The 9,112-nt window shown below is 32.1% G+C and overlaps 1 long non-coding RNA gene across 1 annotated transcript; it reads right to left on the reverse strand.

Moving 5' to 3' along the window:
• Positions 1 to 918: 918 nt before the first annotated feature.
• Positions 919 to 8,602, reverse strand: LOC142869993 (uncharacterized). The gene is made up of 3 exons (XR_012918520.1): positions 8,561 to 8,602; positions 2,098 to 2,167; positions 919 to 1,145 (listed from the first exon to the last, which is right to left on the reverse strand). It is a non-coding gene; the product is annotated as an uncharacterized LOC142869993 (long non-coding RNA).
• Positions 8,603 to 9,112: the final 510 nt, after the last annotated feature.

The following is a 9,112-nucleotide window of genomic DNA, read 5'->3' on the forward strand; positions in this document are numbered from 1 at the left end:
AAGCTTGTTGATACATAGGAATAAGAATGAATAACATTTGGATTTGAGTGGCTCTATATTCTCTTTGCCTGCTTCTGACTTCATGTATTGTTTAAGTAATCCCATTTGATTATTATGAACAAATTAATGAAAAATCTCTATTATAAATCTGCCAGATGTTCTTAAATATAAACCATAAAAATAAATAATTCTAAATAGATTATCCAATGATCAATAAGAAATATGTAACTCATCAAGCAGAAATGTATAGAAAATTTGATTTTCTTTATCCCTTATCAAAATATGAATAATAAAAACCAGTGCTAAAAAATTTGATGATATTTTTAATACATAGAATAATTCATAATCAGTTATAAATTCCTAATTACCCTAAAGAAAATTCCATATACATTTAAAAAATATATATATTAACAGCTATTGGTTATATAATTACTTACATAATAAGCACATAGAAAATACAATTTCAGTGTGTAGTAATAAATAAATATTGTATTCCATTGAATTATATATTTAATTCAATATACTAAAATTTTATATACATGTATGTATACACACATATATGTACAAATGTATTTACTGATAATTACCTTAAAACTTTAGTGAAACATATTAAAATATTGATTCTGTATGCAAAGTGTATGCAAAAGTGCATATAGAATGAGAACATTAGGAAACATGTAGATACAGTGTTTATTATTTAGATAAATTGCAAAAATACCACAAAACAATTTCCTTCAGAGATATATTAGAAAAAAATTGAAAAGATGAAGTATATTTTTTGATGAAAGTGGATATTTTGAACCAAGAAGGAAACTAAAGCATTAGACTTTCTGAAATTGAGCTTTTTTTGTTGTTGTTTTTGACTTTTTGCTCTGGGAAATAAATGAAGACCAACCAAATGTGAAAAGCAAAGGCTGTTTATTTGGAGCTTGCTATAGTAAGGTGGTAAGTCTCCATCATTTGTGTTTTGGCAGAGATCCAAAGGCAAGCAGAGGTGTGGGAAAGCTTTAGAGTGGAAAAAGGAGGGCTTTGGGTCTGACCTGGATCACAGACTGTTGGCACGGACAAGCTGTAGGCGGCTAACTAGAACCGGGACATCCCATGCAGTTGATGAGGAGTGCATGTTTGATATTCTCTGGTCATTCCTAAATTAGAAGCAGGAACAAAAAAAAAATAGAGAAGTTGTCAGTTTTTGATTAGGTCCTGGCCATTGGGGTCAGTTGTTACAGAAGTTATTGTTTAGCTTTCTGAATTGTTACTAGAGAGTTATCGTTTAGCTTTCTGAACTGTTACTCTGTCTACCTTCCTACAAGAGTAATAGAGTAGGCTGACTTCCTTTGTTGTTTATTTTAGACAAAGGAGTTGCTTTCCTGGGTAGTTTGCTGCAAGTTGTTGGTCAAAGTTCCATTTTTATATATGGTTTTACCATTGTATTTATGTATGGTCTCTCAGTTCCTTGGGTTTTCTTTCTTTCTAATTAAAAATGAGAAAAGTTTAAGAGGCAGCAAATGTCTATGCTTGAAACTCAGAGGTAGCTTTTTGTTGTGGTTGTGTGGTTGTGTGTGTATAGCTGTATCTATAACACATCCTGGTAATGTTTACAAGTTTTCTCTTTTCAGTCCAGAATTTACTCTCTTTTCAGAAATAAACACAGGGAACTTTTGCCAAAAGAAAAGCTTATAATGAATGGTAGGATAATGTTGGACTGTGTTTTTTCTGATAATAATACAGTTTGGAGTCTTTTCTTTTTTTCTTTTTTTTGCAGTTTTCCACATTTGCAGATTGTAAGAGTACAAAAGGAGAGGCTGCCAAAAGAAGGAAGGAAACATAATTGGATTTAACTTGTCCACTGAATTGGAAGATATTCTATTCCCAGAGGCTCTCTGAAAAGTTATAAAATTCGAGGCTTTATGAGTCTTGATTGCGATAATTAACATATGTGAAGTCTTTCAAGTATAGCTACTGAAAACTACATTCAAGCAGCTCTTAAGTAGAAGAAATTCTGCTCCATAGACTATAGCTCTCTATGAATGTCTAGCTATTATCAAGGTGATAGTCAACCCACTCCTAATTTTTTATGAAATTTATATACTTAACTGTGAGAGGATGGAACTACAAGTTCTTTAGAAGAGCGATTTCATTTCTACTCTCAAGAAGACAGAGAAATCTGTAGGGATGATGGAAAAATTAGCCTTAATAAAAATATGACAGAAAATGCATATTTCATAAAAATTTGCTACCACCTCTCAAAGAAGTCCAGAATTTGGAATGCAGAGTCTTTTTATTCATATGTGGACCAGCTCCAGGTGGAATTTACCTTATAAAAGAAAGCAAGATGTACTGGGAAAAATAGTATATTGATTTAGGAGTCAAAATCCTAGGTTCCACTGAACCTTCTGATAGCATTTGGATAATCTGCATTCTCCCATCGGTAAATAAAACAATTATTTATTTGATAATTCCAAATATTCTTAAAGATTTGTGGAGACTCATATTCTTAAAGAAATTATTAATCCTAAAGGCTGTTAATTTTTATATTATAAAGATTCTTTCTACTAGCATAATTATGATTTCATGGCCTCTATTCTATCTCCTTTTTCTGTTAACTATATTGATAATAAGAAATAGACTAAGGAGAGATACAGAATAATACAAAAGATCAAATTCTCTTTCCAAAAAGTTATACTCTAATTATAAATACAGTATATAGTATAAGATAAATGTATGTCAACCTATTTATGACATTTATAAACAATATTATACTCACTACAAAATCATGTATCAAACTCTATAAAAATATGTTCAGAAAAGGAAACAAAACATTAACACCCAAACAAAAATTTGTATTTTTCTGAGAGAAATACAATAAAGGGAATGTGGATTAAGAGTAGTTTCTTGATTTTAGTGCATATCTGAAATCTAAAGCTTTTTGAAAAGAGTAAATTTCAATGCTTAAAAAATTTACTGACGTTTCACTCCTATAATTGACATTTTTTTTTATTGCTGAACAGCAATTCACATATTCCATTGTATGGAGGTAACATGCAATGTTTATTTATCCATTCACTGGTTAAACAATATCAGTTTTGTTTTCAGTATTACATTACTAAGCATAAAGCTACTATCCGTTATCATCAACTCATTCTTTATAGATCTTTCCATAAATTTATTGTCCTGAGGTTTACACTGTACACTTAGAGTCTCACTTTGAATACTATTATAAGACTTCATATGTAGTTAAGAATTTTATAACTGTATACTCCAATTCCTTCCTTTCATCCTGTTTTGCTATTTACTTTTGCATAAGTTAAAATATAAACTAAATTGCTAATATTTTTATGTTAAATTATGTTTGAGAGATTTTATTTTTTAAAAAAAATCACAATTGAATTTTCCTTTATTCTATATCCAATGCTATTTATTTATTTGCATAATTCCATGATTAAGTCTAGTATATTATTTGTATATTATTTTTAGTTGAAGAACTTTCTTTAACACTTTTTTTTTTTAGAGAAAAAGTCTCTCTCTGTTACCCAGGCTGCCAGGCTGGAAGGCAGTGGCCTTATCATAGCTCACTACAGCCTTCAACTCCTGAGCAAAGCAATCCTCCCACCTCAGCCTCCCAAATAGCTGGGACTGCAGGCATGTGCCACTATGCCTGACTAAGTTTTAAATTATTTTTTAGAGATGGAGTCTCACTCTGTTGCCTAGGCTGGTCTTGAACTCCTGGCCTCAAGCTATCCTCCCACAATACTTCTGCCTTAGCCTCCCAAAATGCTGGGACTATAGGCATGAGCCACTGTGCTCAACCTCCTTTAACACTTTTAATTCCATGAGTATTTGTTTAGTTGAGAAAATCTTTCATGTTTGAAAGATAATTTTGCTTAACAGAGAATGATATGGTGGTCGCTTTGTGTTGTTTCTTTTCCTTCAGCACGTTAAAGATGTTATTCCATTGCCTTCTTCTCTACTGTATGATTTCTCAGAAAATGTCAGTTATAGTTCTTACTCTTATTTCTTTATATGTAATGTTTTTCCCTCTCACTGGCTGAATTCAGTATTTTTTGTTTTGTTTTCAGCAGTTTAAAAATATCTATGGGGTGTTCTTTGTTTGTATGGCTTGTTTTCTTATAATTTTATAGTACTTATCCTGTTTGGTGACCTCTGAGCTTCTTGATGTTTACTGTTAACTTTGGATATCTTTCATTATTTGTTTGAATATTTCTTCTGCACTGTTATCTTTCTCTTCTCTTTGGGAAATTTCAATTATGTATATTTTTGAATGGTTAAAATAATTTTACCTCTGGTAAATGTTTTGAGGTATTTTTGTTTCTTCTTTTATTCTTTGTATTTCAGTTTGGCCTACCTTTAAGCTCACTGATTCTTTCTTTAGCTGTATCAAATTTACTATGGCGCTATTGAAGACATTCTTCATTTCTTTTAATGTAATGTTATTTTAAATTTTCCCTCTGGTTTGTGCCATGTCCAAGTCCACTCTGAATAATTATTTATAAGTTTTCACCTATGGACAGCAGTGATGATTACCTAACCCTCATCTCACACGTTAAGGCTTTTTTTTTTTTGAATGAATAAAGATACTGCTACAAACAAAATAAAATACATATGAATAAACTTAATTAAAGAAGTGTAAGATCTCTACAATGAAAACTATAAAACATTGAAGAAAGAAATTGAAGAGGACGCAAAAAAATGGAAAGATATACCATGCTCATGGATTGGAAGAATCAACGTTGTTAAAATGTCTATACTACCCAAAGCAATCTACAGATTCAATAAAATCCCTATTAAAATGCCAATGAATTCTTCAGAGATATAGCAAAAATAATCTATTAATAAAATTTACATGGAACCACAAAAGGACCCCAGAATAGCCAAAGCCATCCTGAGCAAAAACAAAACTGGAGGGTTCACATTTCCTGACTTAACATTATACTACAGAGCTGTAATAACCAAAGCAGCATATTACTGGCATAAAAACAGACACACAGACCAATAAAACAGAAGAGAGAACCCAGAAATCAATTCACACTTCTATAGTGAACTCATTTTTGACAAAGTTTCCAAGAACATACATTGGGGAAACAATGATATCTTCCATAAATGGTTCAGTTAAAACTAAATATCCATATGCAGAAGAATAAAACTAGTCCCCTATCTCTTGCCACATACAAAAATCAAATCAAATTGGATTAAATGCTTAAATCTAAAGCATGAACTATGAAACTAATAAAAGAAACTATTGAAGAAAAGCTCCAGGACATCGGTATGGGCAATGATTTCTTGAGTAATACCTCAAAAGCACAGGCAACCAAAATAAAAATGGACAAATGGGATGAAATCAAGCTAAAAACTCTGCACAGGAAAGGAAACAATCACTAAATTAAAGAGATGACCCACAGAATGGGAGAAAATATTTGAAAACTACACATTTGACAAGGGATTAATAACTAGAATATATAATGAGCTCAAGCAACTCAGTAGGAAAAAAACAAATAATCCAATTTAAAAATTGGCAAAAGATCTGAATAGATATTTTTCAGAAGAAGACATACAAATGGCCAACAGGTGTATGAAAAAATGCTCACCATTATTAGTCATCAGAGAAATGCAAATAAAAACTACACTGAGTATTATCTCAGTCCAGTTAAAGTGGTTTTTATCAAAAAGGCAATAGGAATGCTGACACATGGATGTGGAGAAAGGGAAACATTTGTACCCTGTTCAAGTGGAAATGTAAATTAGTACAACCACTATGGAGAACAGTAAGGAGGTTACTCAACAAACTAAAATTCAAGATATCATATTACCCGGCAATCTTACTGCTAGGTGTATATCTGAAAGAAAAGAAATCCATATAACAAAAATATAGCTTCACCCTCATGTTTATTGTAGCACTATTCTTAAGAGCTAAGATTTGGAATCAACTTAAGTGTCCATCAACAGAGGAATGAATAAAGACAATGTGAGATATATATACACAATGAAACATTGTCCAACCATTAAAAATAATGAAATCCCATCATTTGCAACAACACGGAGGGAACTGGAGAATATTATGTTAAGTGAAATAAGCCAAGCACAGAAAGACAAATTTTGCATACTCTCATTCATATGTGGGAGCTAAAAATTGAAACAATTGATATCAGAAAAATAGAGAGTAGAATGATGTTTACCAGATGTTGGGAAAGATAGTAGAGAGTGGGGGGAAAAGTGGGATGGTTAATGGGTACAAACCTATATTTAGATAAAATGAACAAGAACTAATATTTGATAGCCCAACAGAGTAACTATATTCAATGATAAGTTATTATATACTTTAAAATAACTAAAAAAGTGGAATTAGAATTTTTGCTAACACAAATATATAATAAATTCTTGAGGTGATGGATATCCCAATTACCCTGATTTGATTATTACACATTGTATGCTTGTATCAAAGCATCACATGTGCCCAATAAATATATATAACAATTATGTATCTATAATAATTAGAAATTGAAAAGAAAAGAAAATGATTCTAGAGGAAATTCTTGTCCTTCTCATGTGGCCTCTGCTATTACCCTCCCTCAGGAGTGCACCACAATACAAATTTCTGAGGGCTTTTCTCAATCTTTTCTATTATTACCTAGTGGGTTTTGTGGAGAAAGACTCTGAAATGCATAGATAACCCTAATTTCTACAGCTCCCAGAATTTCAAACTGTCTCATATTCTGCATTGACATTCATGAAATTGTCAACTCATCTATTAAATTCTTTTTATTGGTGTCTGGTTGTGTTTGCCCCAAGCAAGCTAATGCTTTTACTCTTTTCCTTTAATCAGTTTTTCTTGAGGCAATTGTTCTTCGGCATCTGCCCTCTTTTGGATGTAGTAAACATCATGAATATGATGTCAGTCATTTTAAGTATGGAAGTGATACATGCTTAAAATGACTGCAGGTTTCTACAAACTGAGTAAGAAGACAGATCTCCAGGATTTTCAATAAAATTAGATAACAACAACAACAACAACAAGGATAATAAAGATTTGCATGTACAAGGTGAGTGCTGTTTTAAGTGTTTTGTCTGTATTGTCTCATTTATTATCATAGTAATGATATAAAGTTGTTATTACTATTTCTATTTTCCAAAGTATAGAGTAAATATACAAGATATTTCATTTACCCAAATTGTTACATGTAGAGTAAGAATTTAAGCCTAATACTGATCCTGTAGTCCACACTAGTAAACATTAATCATCTTTGGTTTCTATCATATGAGGTATCATGTGAAAGCATCTAACAAAGTTTATGGTTATATTCAGTAGATGCTTAGCAAATATTTTCTTTCTTCCTCTGTTATTCTTTGTTTCAAATTCTTGCTGATATTTATTGTCATATTGAATGACATTATTTGTCATATCAAAATCCATCAAAAGCAATTCTTGTTCTTTTTGCAAGTCTTTGCAATAAGTTTTTTTTTACATTGTCATATTGTTTGTGACACATTTTATTCAGAAGCTTGAGCATTTTAGTTCACAAATAGAATGTAAGCCATTATTGATTTCCTTTCTCTTTTCTTAGGTGGAAATAAACTTTCCAACCTGTGTTTATTTTTAAAGGTTAATAATCAGATTGAGTGATTAGTGGGGCTGCTTGCTTCTCATGGTTACTGTGCACAGAACTGAGGCTTCCGGCCACTTAGGAAGGCATCCAGTGTAACGGTATGCTATTTCCCCTTTTGAGGCTAAGAAATGAGTACACAAGCTATAAAGAAATAAATAATCGAGAGTATTTGTAGGAGCTACACTATGCAATTTTGACCTACAATGTTTTCCAGGACAGCAGTTCAATCATACACTGATGATTTATAAATGCTTAGAATGGTCTCTTGAAACTACAAATCTATGACACTGATCTGTTTAATTTCCTTTGTTCTGTCCTAGGCTAACCCTATCATTGCAAAGCGCCAACTGGTCACAAAGCCGGAAATCCAGGTGGGAAGATTCAATTTACCCTGAAGCTATTAATGTTTTCAGAGGCCCCTCTTGATATAATCACAATTCCAGACATTTTCTTTTAGAATAAAGTTTTGTCTTCATATCTTGTCAAGGGATGGGACTCTCAAAATTCTAATTAGAACACAATTCAATTTTAACCTTTTGCGACACAATGGACTTTGATTAATAAGCTCATGAACTCTAAACATTTTTTTATTCATTTTGACAATCAGCTCATGGACTTCTAGTTTTGATTTGAATGGCTTTTCTCATAAAGATGCCTGTCTCTGTGGTTATCATTTTTTTTTTGTTTCAGAACAGTCATGTTTTATTCATTTTCCTTCTATAATATCTCATATTTTTATGAAAAGGTTTAGGACAATTTACACTAAATTTTATTATCAGTGGCAAAAATTGCTTACCTAAAAGTCATTTACTCAAATCTAAACAATAATTTAATTTATATTCTATATTTATTTTATGTAAAATGAAGGCGTAATTTAATAGTTTTAGGAATACTTGAGTGGGAGGCAGAATTCCAAGATGACCCCAAATGATACTCACCCTTGTAAAACCTCTTCCTCTTGTGTGAATGGAACCTATGAATATAACAAGATATCATTCTTGTGATTTTGTTACTGCTATAGACTATATATTTTGTCCTCCAAAATTCATATGTTGAAATTCTAACTCCATATATATTAAGAGCTGGAGAATTTGGGAGGTGACTAGGTCACAAAGCCACTGATGAACAGAGAAGCAGGACTTCACCACAGCCCTGATTTCCTCGTGCTTTGATCTTGGAAATCTCAGGCTGAAGAATTGTGAGGAATGAATTTCTTCTACTTATAAGCTACCCAGTCTTTGGCACTTTGTTCTGCCAGCATGGACTGACTAAGACTGTTACCTTCTATGGTAAAGAGGGTTTGAAAACGTGATTAATGCCTCAAACCGATTGACCTTAAGATAGGGAGATTATCTGGGTGGGCCTGGCCTAATCAGTTGCATGAACCCTTGAAATGTAGGTGTCAAGGTCAGAGACGGAGGAATTCAGAGAGACAAAGCAAAGGAAGGATCTTCTGCACCATTACTGGCTTGAGGATTGAAGGCGCCACA

The sequence above is a fragment of the Microcebus murinus genome, chromosome 3, assembly GCF_040939455.1.
Source record: "Microcebus murinus isolate Inina chromosome 3, M.murinus_Inina_mat1.0, whole genome shotgun sequence".
Taxonomy (NCBI): Eukaryota; Metazoa; Chordata; class Mammalia; order Primates; family Cheirogaleidae; genus Microcebus; species Microcebus murinus.